This window comes from Mustela nigripes, chromosome 6 (genome assembly GCF_022355385.1).
Source record: "Mustela nigripes isolate SB6536 chromosome 6, MUSNIG.SB6536, whole genome shotgun sequence".
Taxonomy (NCBI): Eukaryota; Metazoa; Chordata; class Mammalia; order Carnivora; family Mustelidae; genus Mustela; species Mustela nigripes.
This window is the reverse complement of record NC_081562.1, coordinates 16,404,829-16,414,525: the sequence shown is the minus strand read 5'-3', so window position 1 is coordinate 16,414,525 and position 9,697 is coordinate 16,404,829. Positions and strand designations below refer to the sequence as shown.

The window sequence follows — 9,697 nt, the reverse complement described above, 5'->3', positions numbered from 1 at the left end:
TTTTGGGGGCCTTTGTAGCACAATGATATTGCCGGGAAGACGATACATTAAAAAACATATGGAATAGACCACCCGTTTCTAGCGATATCACTGGACTCCAAAGAAGACTTAATACTGTGTTCCTTTGGAGATAGCACACGAGGCAAAAATCCTTTGGTCAAAAATATTCCCCTGTATTTACCAAATGAAATTTCTGGCTAATGGGTAGATTGAAAACAGGGTCTAGCTTTGTGGAGGAACGCTACCTCTTTACAGGTATGTTGGTGTTTCCTGCTTTTGGCTGAAGTGTCTTCCTGGTTGCAGAGGGACTGGCTAAGGGTGACATACATGCTAACTGCATTAAACCTGGGAGCTGGGGTTTCCATGGCATGAACGGAGGACATAATTTGTCTGGTGGTGTTTGTGTAGGGAGTGACAGGGAGAAAGTGGAGAGAGTTGGATCAAATTATGGAGAACTTTGAATGCCCTGCCAAGTTCAGGACCTTCCAGGGGAAACAGTGGGGTCTGTCCCAGAACAGAAAAATCCTTTCTCTACTTCTATTTCTGTGGCTACAATGCATTTTTTATTTTCAGTGCAAATATAGGAATCCAAGGTGTAATTATTTGTGTTCTCTCTGGGCTAATTTGAGAGTTTCTCTGGACTGAGGTCAGATTTTCATAAATTAATGATAGACTAGAATAGAATTCCTGTGCTAGGAGCTGGGAAGAGTGGCTCCGGTAAAGGCAGCTAGGTTGGGGCCCTATGATGCTATAGGCACTGTGGCCCCATGGGCTTGGCATCACACAGTGTGGCCCTCATCAAATGGGTTACAGTGGTGGAGTCCCTTGGATGCCAATCAGAAGTGACCAGCGAGGTCAGGTTCTTCCTGTGTGTATTTTTATGTTCCTACCTTTTCCAGCTCAGAGCAGCTCTGGAGACATGTGTTCCTTCTGTTTTTATTAAGTTCTTCTGGTTGGAGGAGTGAAAGAGAAGGGGCACAGGGAGGGGGTTGCAGATGAGACGGCCTCCAGGCTGAGATTTATAAGAACATCCTTCCACTGGGTGATGTCTGCATGAGGTAGAGGCATGGTTTCAATTCCACTCTGGCAAGGCGGGCCAGCCCATGTTGCCAGCGCATAGCTCTCTTTCAAGTCTCACACTGACTCGAGAGTTTGTAGACAACTTTGTGCTTTGGGTCTCTGCCAGCTGTCCTGGAGAAGCAACTGCCCTTGGCTTCCCATTTTCTAACTCACCCTCCCCACTCCCAACTCAAGTTAGAGAATAACAACTGTTTTCTTAGCAAACACTGCTCCTAAGTAAACCCAAGCGGGACCTCAGCAACTGTGCATTTGGGACCCATGGAGTCTTTTTCATATTTTTGTGACTTTCTTTCCTTTGGCTGCAGAAGAACAGCGCCCTCAGATTTGTACTGCCTTAGAGACCGTCTGCAAGGACAGGGTCATTACGCATTTAGACATCAGGCCTGGGGGTGGGGGCGGGGAGATGACTTTTTGGTTTTTGCTTTGTTTTAAACTACTAACCCTGCTCTAGATTTTTTTGGTACTTAATTTGCCACCATATTTGCTGATGTATCAATAAAAGGAAAACAACATATTTCTATTTTGTCTCTCATTCTCCAAAATGCTCTTTGTTTATTAAAAATGTAACCAGCTCCTGTAAAGTCTTATTTACCTGTCCGGGGACTACCCGAACCATTGGCCCCTTCCTTGCCCTCCTCCTAATCTTTTTTACATGAGGACGGTTCCCTGTGGCCCAGCTAGGGTATAAAGAAGGGGGAGGTGGCAGCGGATCTCCCCTTGTGTCAGCACATTCTAGATCCGCATCCAGAATCTGTGCAGAATGCAGGTCTGACCCTAGAACCCGTAAGCTTATAAAAGGGACTGGCCACTTTTTATGTAAAGAGTCAGATCCTACATATCTTAGTCTTTGCAGGCTGCACTGCAACTGTGTTTATAGCATGAAGGGTGTATAGATCCTGTGTCTGTGAGTGGCTGTGGCTGTGCTCCAATAAAAATGTTATTTACTAAAAAGGGTGGAAAGCAGATTTGGTTCAGGGCTGCTGTTTGCCAATCCCTGACTTAAAACCCTTCAGTGCTGTGCCTGTGCCCTCAGATGGAAACCTACACTCCTAGCCCACATGCGAGGGCTGTGTGCTTCATTCCCTCTCACATCTAGTGTGCTTTCTGCCTCCTGCACTGCCCTCCACCCCATTGGGTTGTTCCTGGCCCTCAGACGTGTCTCACTCCCTCTCACCTCGAGAAATCCGTGCAAGTTGTTCCATTTACCTTAAACCATCTTCCAACCCCTTCTCTTTTCCTGCACACCTTTACATGCGACTCACTCTCCAGATCTCAGATGAAGCTTGTCTAGCACGTCTCTCCTAATCCCTGTGCCTAAGTGAGGACTCTTGACAGCAAATGACAGCAATTAAATCTCATTATACTGAGGCATTACAAACAAATGATGTTGTTTGGCTGAAATCAACAAACTCCAGATAGGGCTCAGAGGAAGTGAGCTTAGGCATGACTAAAATCAGAGATGCAATGAGTGACATAGTTTATGTATAACATGCTCATCTCACAGGAGATCGGCAGGGATGTCTCCTAAATCTGGTGGCCTCACTGATTACAGCATAGCTGAGAAACTGAAACAACAAGGGCCTTTGGGCATCAAAAAGGATTGTAACAGGGGCGCCTGGGTGGCTCAGTGGGTTAAAGCCTCTGCCTTCGGCTCAGGTCATGATCCCAGGGTCCTGGGATCGAGCCCTGCACCGGGCTCTCTGCTTAGCAGGGAGCCTGCTTCCTCCTCTCTCTCTGCCTGCCTCTCTGCCTAAATAAATAAATAAAAAAAATCTTAAAAAAAAAAAAAAACGGATGGTAACAAATGCTTTGTATTAAACCAACCAACCAACCAACCACACACACCCAAAAAACTTTAATTGTATCACAGGAGAACTTTTCATATACTAAATCAGAACCTGTTTATTTTTGATTTAGGCACAATAATAAGTTTATTTGTCAAGTTTCCCAGGCTATAGCAGATTAGCAACAGCCGATTTATTTCTTTTGTTGTTTTACTGGGGTGAAAAGGAACTGCCAGAAGCAGACACACTGACATCAACTTGGAGCGACAGTGAAATGACAAGGAAGGTAGAGAAGGAAACTTTCAGAAAGCAGAGGGGGCTGGCATATAATAAACATCATATACATTTTGTTCTTAGGTATTATTCGAAAGCACTGATGCCCTCGGTACCTACTGAAGAATGTAAGTGCTTTCTCTTCACGAAATGGCCCAGCCCCCTACTAAGTACCTCATGGGAATTATTTAATCTTGCAATAACTCTATCAATGAATGCTACTATCATTACCATTTTATAGGTCTTATTAGTTATCTATTACTGTGTAGCCAAAATTTCATAGCTTATAATAACAGACATTTATTTTCTCATAGTTTCTGTGGATCAAGTGGCCACTTGTGGCTTAGCTGGTCCTTGGGGTCAGTGTCTCTTGTAAGTGTGTGATCAAGATGTTGGCTAGGGCTGCAGTGACCTCAAGGCTCGACTAGGGAAGAACTCTCTTTTGAGCTAGGTCATGTGGCTGTTGGCAGGATTGGGTTCCTCGTGGCTGTCAGACTCAGAGCCCCAGTTCCTTGCCATGTGGGTCTCTCCATAGGGCAGCTCATAATACGGCAACTTGCTTTATCAGAGTGAGTACATGAGAAAAGTCAGAGACTGAACAAGATGTGAGTCAAGGGCTTTTGTTACCTGAAGCTGGAGATGACAACCTATTGCTTTTGCTGTATTCTGTTCATTAGAAGCGAGATACGAAGCCTATCGCTTCTGTTCATTAGAAGCGAGATACGAAGCCCAGGCCACACTCCAGGGGAGGGGATTACAGAAGAGCCACTGGAAACCAGGTCAGTAGCTGCCGACCACATTGAAGTAGAAACCAAGAGACCGAAAGGCATGGACCTGGCCTAGGACCACATGGTTAATAAACTAGAGTACCTAGAAATGAGACCCAGGACCTGTGCTTATAAACATCAAGGCACCCTGGGCTATTAGATTTGAATAAGCTCCTGGGTGATTTTAATGTGCGATTGAGACGGAAGGACAAGTCTACTCCTTCACAAGCTTCAGTGTATGCACAACTCGCCTGCATTCTGTTTAAAATGCTGACTCTGATTTGATGGGTTTGGGGTGGGACCTGAGATTCTGAATCTCTAACAAGTTCTGGGTGATGCTGATGCTGGTCCGTGGGCCATACTTTGAGTTGCAAGGCCCTGAAGGAACAACTCTGGGCTGAAAGTCAGGCAATTGTTTTTCCACTCGTGGTTTTTCCTCAAGCTGGTGGTAAATGGACTAGTCATTTGATCTTTCTGATTTTTAAATATTATATATTTATTTTTCATTTATTCATTCATTCATTTATTCATTCATTCATTTGCATTCAGTGTTAAATAGCCATTCATCCAGCAACAGTCAATGCTAATTTTTAAGCCCTTTGTTTTATCGTGGTTATAAAAGTAATAGCAATTCTTGTCTTTCAGGTTTGATGAAAATGTTACTCTCTATGGAAATCTTCCCCTACTGCCAAAACTGCCTTCAGACATGCTTACATGATATCTTTTGTATCTTCATCACTACACTTAACTTCATCACTACATTGTAACTCCTCATGGTCACTGCTACCCTGTTAGAGGTTTTATGTGAATTTTAATTTTTTTAAAAGTAGGTTCCATGCCTGAGTTTGGGATTAAACTCATGACCCTAAGATCAAGAGTTGCATGGTCTACCAACTGAGCCACCCAGACAGTTTTATATGAATTTTAAATATTATTTATTTGACAGTTTTATATGAATTTTAAATATTATTTATTTGACAGAGATCACAAGTGGGCAGAGGGGCAGGCAGAGAGAGAGGAGAGAAGCAGGCTCCCTGCTGGGCAGAGAACCCTATGCGGGGCTGGATCCCAGGACCCTGGGATCATGACCTGAGCCGAAGGCAGAGGCTTAACCCACTGAGCCACCCAGGCACCCCTATATGAATTTTAAAAAGGCTCCCCTTTTCAAAACTCTGTATGTTCATTCCCAGAAAAACTCAACGAAATATCAAGTCTGGGATGTCTGTGATGTTGATGATGGCTTTCAAGTTGTTCACTGTCCTTTGTCTTTGTTCCTCCCTGTCCCCCATGCTGGATGTCAGCTCTGGGGCTGGAACAGTGTCTGTTCCATCTTTCTATCCCTCAGGGCCTAGCACAATGCGTAATGTGTGATAAGCATGCGAAAAGTATCTATTGAACAAACAAATGTTTATTGTAGAAAATATTGAAAAGGAAAAAGTTAAAAATCAAGCACCATCCTATTTCACAGAGGTAATCTTTGTCAATGGTTCATTGTACTTCCTTTGGTCTTTTTCCCATTCATAAATATCTGCATTATCCGTATCTATGTTTGCATTTGTGTATGTAACTTTTCCTCCCTTTCTTTTGAGTGGTAACAGCCAGCATTTACTGACACTGTGCTAAGTGCTTGGGAAGATCCATTGTTAATAAACCCCCTTGTTGCCACTAAGCTCCTGGGAACTTAGAGTCTGGGGACGGAGTTGGAGTCATGCTAACAAGGCACAGCTGTCATGAGATTTAGCCTGGCATCTTCAGTATGCCGTGGGGAAAGCAGTAGGTCTGAGAGCTTCCAGGAGGGGTGAGACAGACCCGAGGACCTGATCCCGGGGCCACCCCTACTGGGACCCTCTGACAGCCAACACCGTTCTCCACTTGATAAGAGCAATTCTACTCTGAAAAATCACCCAGAATAAGGCACATTATCCAGAGCTGAAACACACTACTACTTTTAGTGGGGAAGAAATATTTTCATTGCAAGCCCTCAGATTGACCTCCGTTCTGCTAAAAAAGCAAAATAAAAACAAATAAAACAGCACAACCACCAAATCCCATTAAAATGTATGAAATTACTTCCTTTGTTAATTTAGCCTGACAAAGCATTGCCCTTCATCAGTTACTCTCTGTAATGTGGCTCTTTACTTGCTCTCATTAATCCATTATACTGAGCATAATTAAGGCTTTGCTCTTGAATTATAGTGATGATACTAAATTTTTAAGCAATTCAGTCTTTAGTGCAAACACATAAAGAAACTCAAACAGAGCAGTAGGGAAGAAAGAAATCAACTAAAGCAAAGAATCCTACTACACTCTCAGGAGAGTCCTCATTGTGCAAGGATCGTGCTAATCTTCTCTTTATCGTTCTAATCTTAGTACGTGTACTGCTGAAGTGAACACTACACTCTCGGGAGAGTTGATATCACCGGACTTAAGGGACAAGATTGTGTCCTTTATAAATGAGCAGACCACCCAGATTCTGAGGAGGAAAATTCAGTGAAATGTGTGCTAACCATATAATGGCCAACATGGCCCTGTGGTCACTCTGGACTTTGGCACCCAGCTGCCTGCGAGGTGAGCAAAGGGCCAGCGGATCTCGCACTAAGTGTAAAGTTCCAAGTAGCTGAAGGAGGGCTACTGAGTAAAACTGGGTTGATGAGGTGAATCTAATGTCGCGTCTATGTAATTATATCCACATTGTACCAGAGGCTCCCAAATGTCATAGAAAATGGCTTGGAAGGCATATTCCTTAGCTTTGCAACATTTTTAGTTACATAGACCAGCCTGATTCTCTTTTGATGCTGTTACCTCCAAACCTGTTCCTCTGTGCATGCTCCATGGTGGTAAATGGCACCATCTTCCACCCAGTTACTCAAACTAAAATCCTATGTGTCCCCTTCGTGATAGTTAAGTTCATGTGTCAACTTGACGGGGCTGCAGGATACAAAGTTGTCTGACTAAACATTATTTCTGGGTGTTTCTATGAGAGTGTTTTTCCAGAAGAGATCAGCATTTGAGTTGGCATTGACTTGAGTAAAGTGGATGGCTCTCCCCAACGTGGGTGGTCTCCATCCTGTCCACTGAAGGCCTGAATATTACAAAAAGTGGAGGAAGGTTGGGTCTATGCTGTACCTGGATACTTGAGTGGAACACTGACTGACCTTCTCCTGCCATCTTCACTCCTGGTTCTCAGGCTTTGAGACTCAGACTGGAATCCATACACACCAGCTCTGTGGTTCTCTGGGCTCTCAACCACACCCCTGACTTTTCTGAGCCTCCAGCTTATAGACAGCCTCCAAAATCATGTGAGCCAATACCTTCTAATAACACTCTTTCTAAATCTCATTGTATCTATAGGTCCATATCTAACTTGGTTCTGTTTTTCTGGAGAACCTGGATTCATACAGTCTTGATTCTTACCTTTCTCTAATCTCCCGCATCCAGTTTATCAACAGGCTGTGATAATTCTGCTTCGAGAATATATCTTGAATGGACCCACTCCAAGCAACCCTTACCTTTCTGAACATCCTGGAGCAATACAACAGTCCTGGTTCGTCTCTTTGCTTCTTCTCTTACCCCTCTCAAATCTATTTCCCACAATGCAATGCTGTTGATGAAACACAAATTAGATCATACCACTCCTCTGTGTAAACCATACCTTAAGTTGCCATCAAACTTAGAATACAATCTGAACTTTCACTGTAGCCCCCAATCACCATGTGATCTGGCCATAGTTAATTGTTCTGCCTTCATCTCCCACCACTCTCTGCCCGGCTCACCACATTTGGGTGGCTCTGTTAGTTACCTAGTGCTGTGTAACAAATGACCAAGGACTCACATAAATGACAGCAATCAACACTGAATGCCTCACATAGTTTCAGTGGGTCAAACTGAGAAATGATGCAGGTAGGTAGCATCAGGTAGGTAGGTTCAGGGTGTTTCATGAGGCTGCCATCATCTGGAGGCTTGATTGGAGGACCTACTTCCAAGGTGGATCATTCATTTTTTTTTTTTAACAGAAGGCCTCAGGTCCTTGTCATGTGGGTCACTCTGTAGAGCTGCTTGAGTGATCCAAGAAAACACAACAGAATCTGCAATACGCTTTATGACCTAGGCTTGGAAGGCATATTCCTTAGCTTTGCAACATTTTTAGTTACATAGACCAGCCTGATTCAATGTGGGGGGGAGATACATAAGGGCATGAGTGTCAGGAGGTGAGACTCACCTGGGGCCATCTTGAGGGCTGGCTATCTCCTAGCACTCTCACACACACCACAATCTTCGTACACCATGACACTGTGGTGGCTGGTCACTCTATTCTCCTTCTTCCATGTTTTCCCAAGTCTGACTTTTCCCTCATCATCTACATTGGAGTTTAAGAATCTCTCGGAGAACTCTGCCTCAACAACCACAGTTTGGAGGAGATACTCTACACAACGCCCTCCCCAGTGTTTAGTTCATAGCAAAAACGGTAATCCATAATGGTATTCTTCATGCAGTCATATGTTTGGGGACTTCTTATCTCCTTCCTTATCCACTGAATGTAAACTTCAGGAAGAGCTGGGATCTATTGGGACCACAGCTCCGAGTGCAGTATCTGGCAAATATGAAGAGCTCAATAAATATCTGCTGAATGAATGATTTTTAAAAGTTAAGGCTAAGGGCGCCTGGGTGGCTCAGTGGGTTAAGCCGCTGCCTTCGGCTCAGGTCATGATCTCAGGGTCCTGGGATCGAGTCCCGCATCGGGCTCTCTGCTCAGCAGGGAGCCTGCTTCCTTCTCTCTCTCTCTCTCTGCCTGCCTCTCTGCCTACTTGTGATCTCTCTCTGTCAAATAAATAAATAAAATCTTAAAAAAAAAAAAAAAAAGTTAAGGCTAAGGTAGGATGGCTCTTTTTCTTCCCTTGGTTTGACCACAAGTTTTCTCTTGCGATTAGTTAGGAGTCTGGGGATAGGGCGGGAGCAAAGGAAGGCAACTAGGAGGTCCTGGTTGGAAGCAGACGGAGGGCTGGGCTGAGAGGGGAGGATGCCTGAATGTGACTCCTCCTTTCAGGCTCACCACTGCACCCCACCGAGACAGGACTCAGAGACAGCTGCCTATTACCACAAGCCCCATTGGGTAGCACTAGATTTTATTCTGACTCCAGTAGAAGGGGCTCTTCATTGGGATTCCAAAGGAGGTAAGAGACTTTCTAATCCTAGCTTTTGCCAGGAAGTAGCAGAATGAAAAGGTGAGACAAGGTCACATTCATCCTGAGTGTCTGGGTGGTAATAATGGGAATGACTGGGATGTGTGCAGGGGGAGACCTAGGTTCTCCATCCTTTTCCTGTCATTTATCTCCAGAGTATCCCATCTGGGAGCATTCAGAGCCGGGCCGAACAATGTGAGGAAATTTGCAGAATGTTATCTCTGCACTTTGCCAAATAATTGGTAAGCCCTAGGGGAGCCGGTCCAGCCTCTGCTTTGACCTGGAGCCTCACTTGGAAGCTGGGGAGGAAAGCTCCTCAGTGGAGCTCAGGAGTCAAGTCCTAAAGCTCCCACATAGTCTGTGCTTGTGGCAGGGGCCAGGTCCAGGGCCGTTCAGTGGCCAACACAAATTTGAAAGGTGTTGCTGGGATGTTTCTGTTCAGCCAGGAATCACATAGATCCTTAAAGGCCTTGTTTGGTCCCCCAGAGAAAGCCTTGTCTCTGTGCATGGTGTTAAAGTGTAATTTTCAAAAGGTTAAAAAAGCATGACTCTAATATATGTTTATAAAAAATACAAAATTAAAAAAAAAAAAAAAAAAAAAGCATGACTCTAA

General features: G+C 44.3%; 1 non-coding gene across 1 annotated transcript; it reads right to left on the bottom strand.

Annotated features, from left to right (window-relative positions):
- Nucleotides 1-6,191: 6,191 nt before the first annotated feature.
- Nucleotides 6,192-6,298, bottom strand: LOC132021015 (U6 spliceosomal RNA). Its single transcript, XR_009405200.1, has one exon. It is a non-coding gene; the product is annotated as a U6 spliceosomal RNA (small nuclear RNA).
- Nucleotides 6,299-9,697: the final 3,399 nt, after the last annotated feature.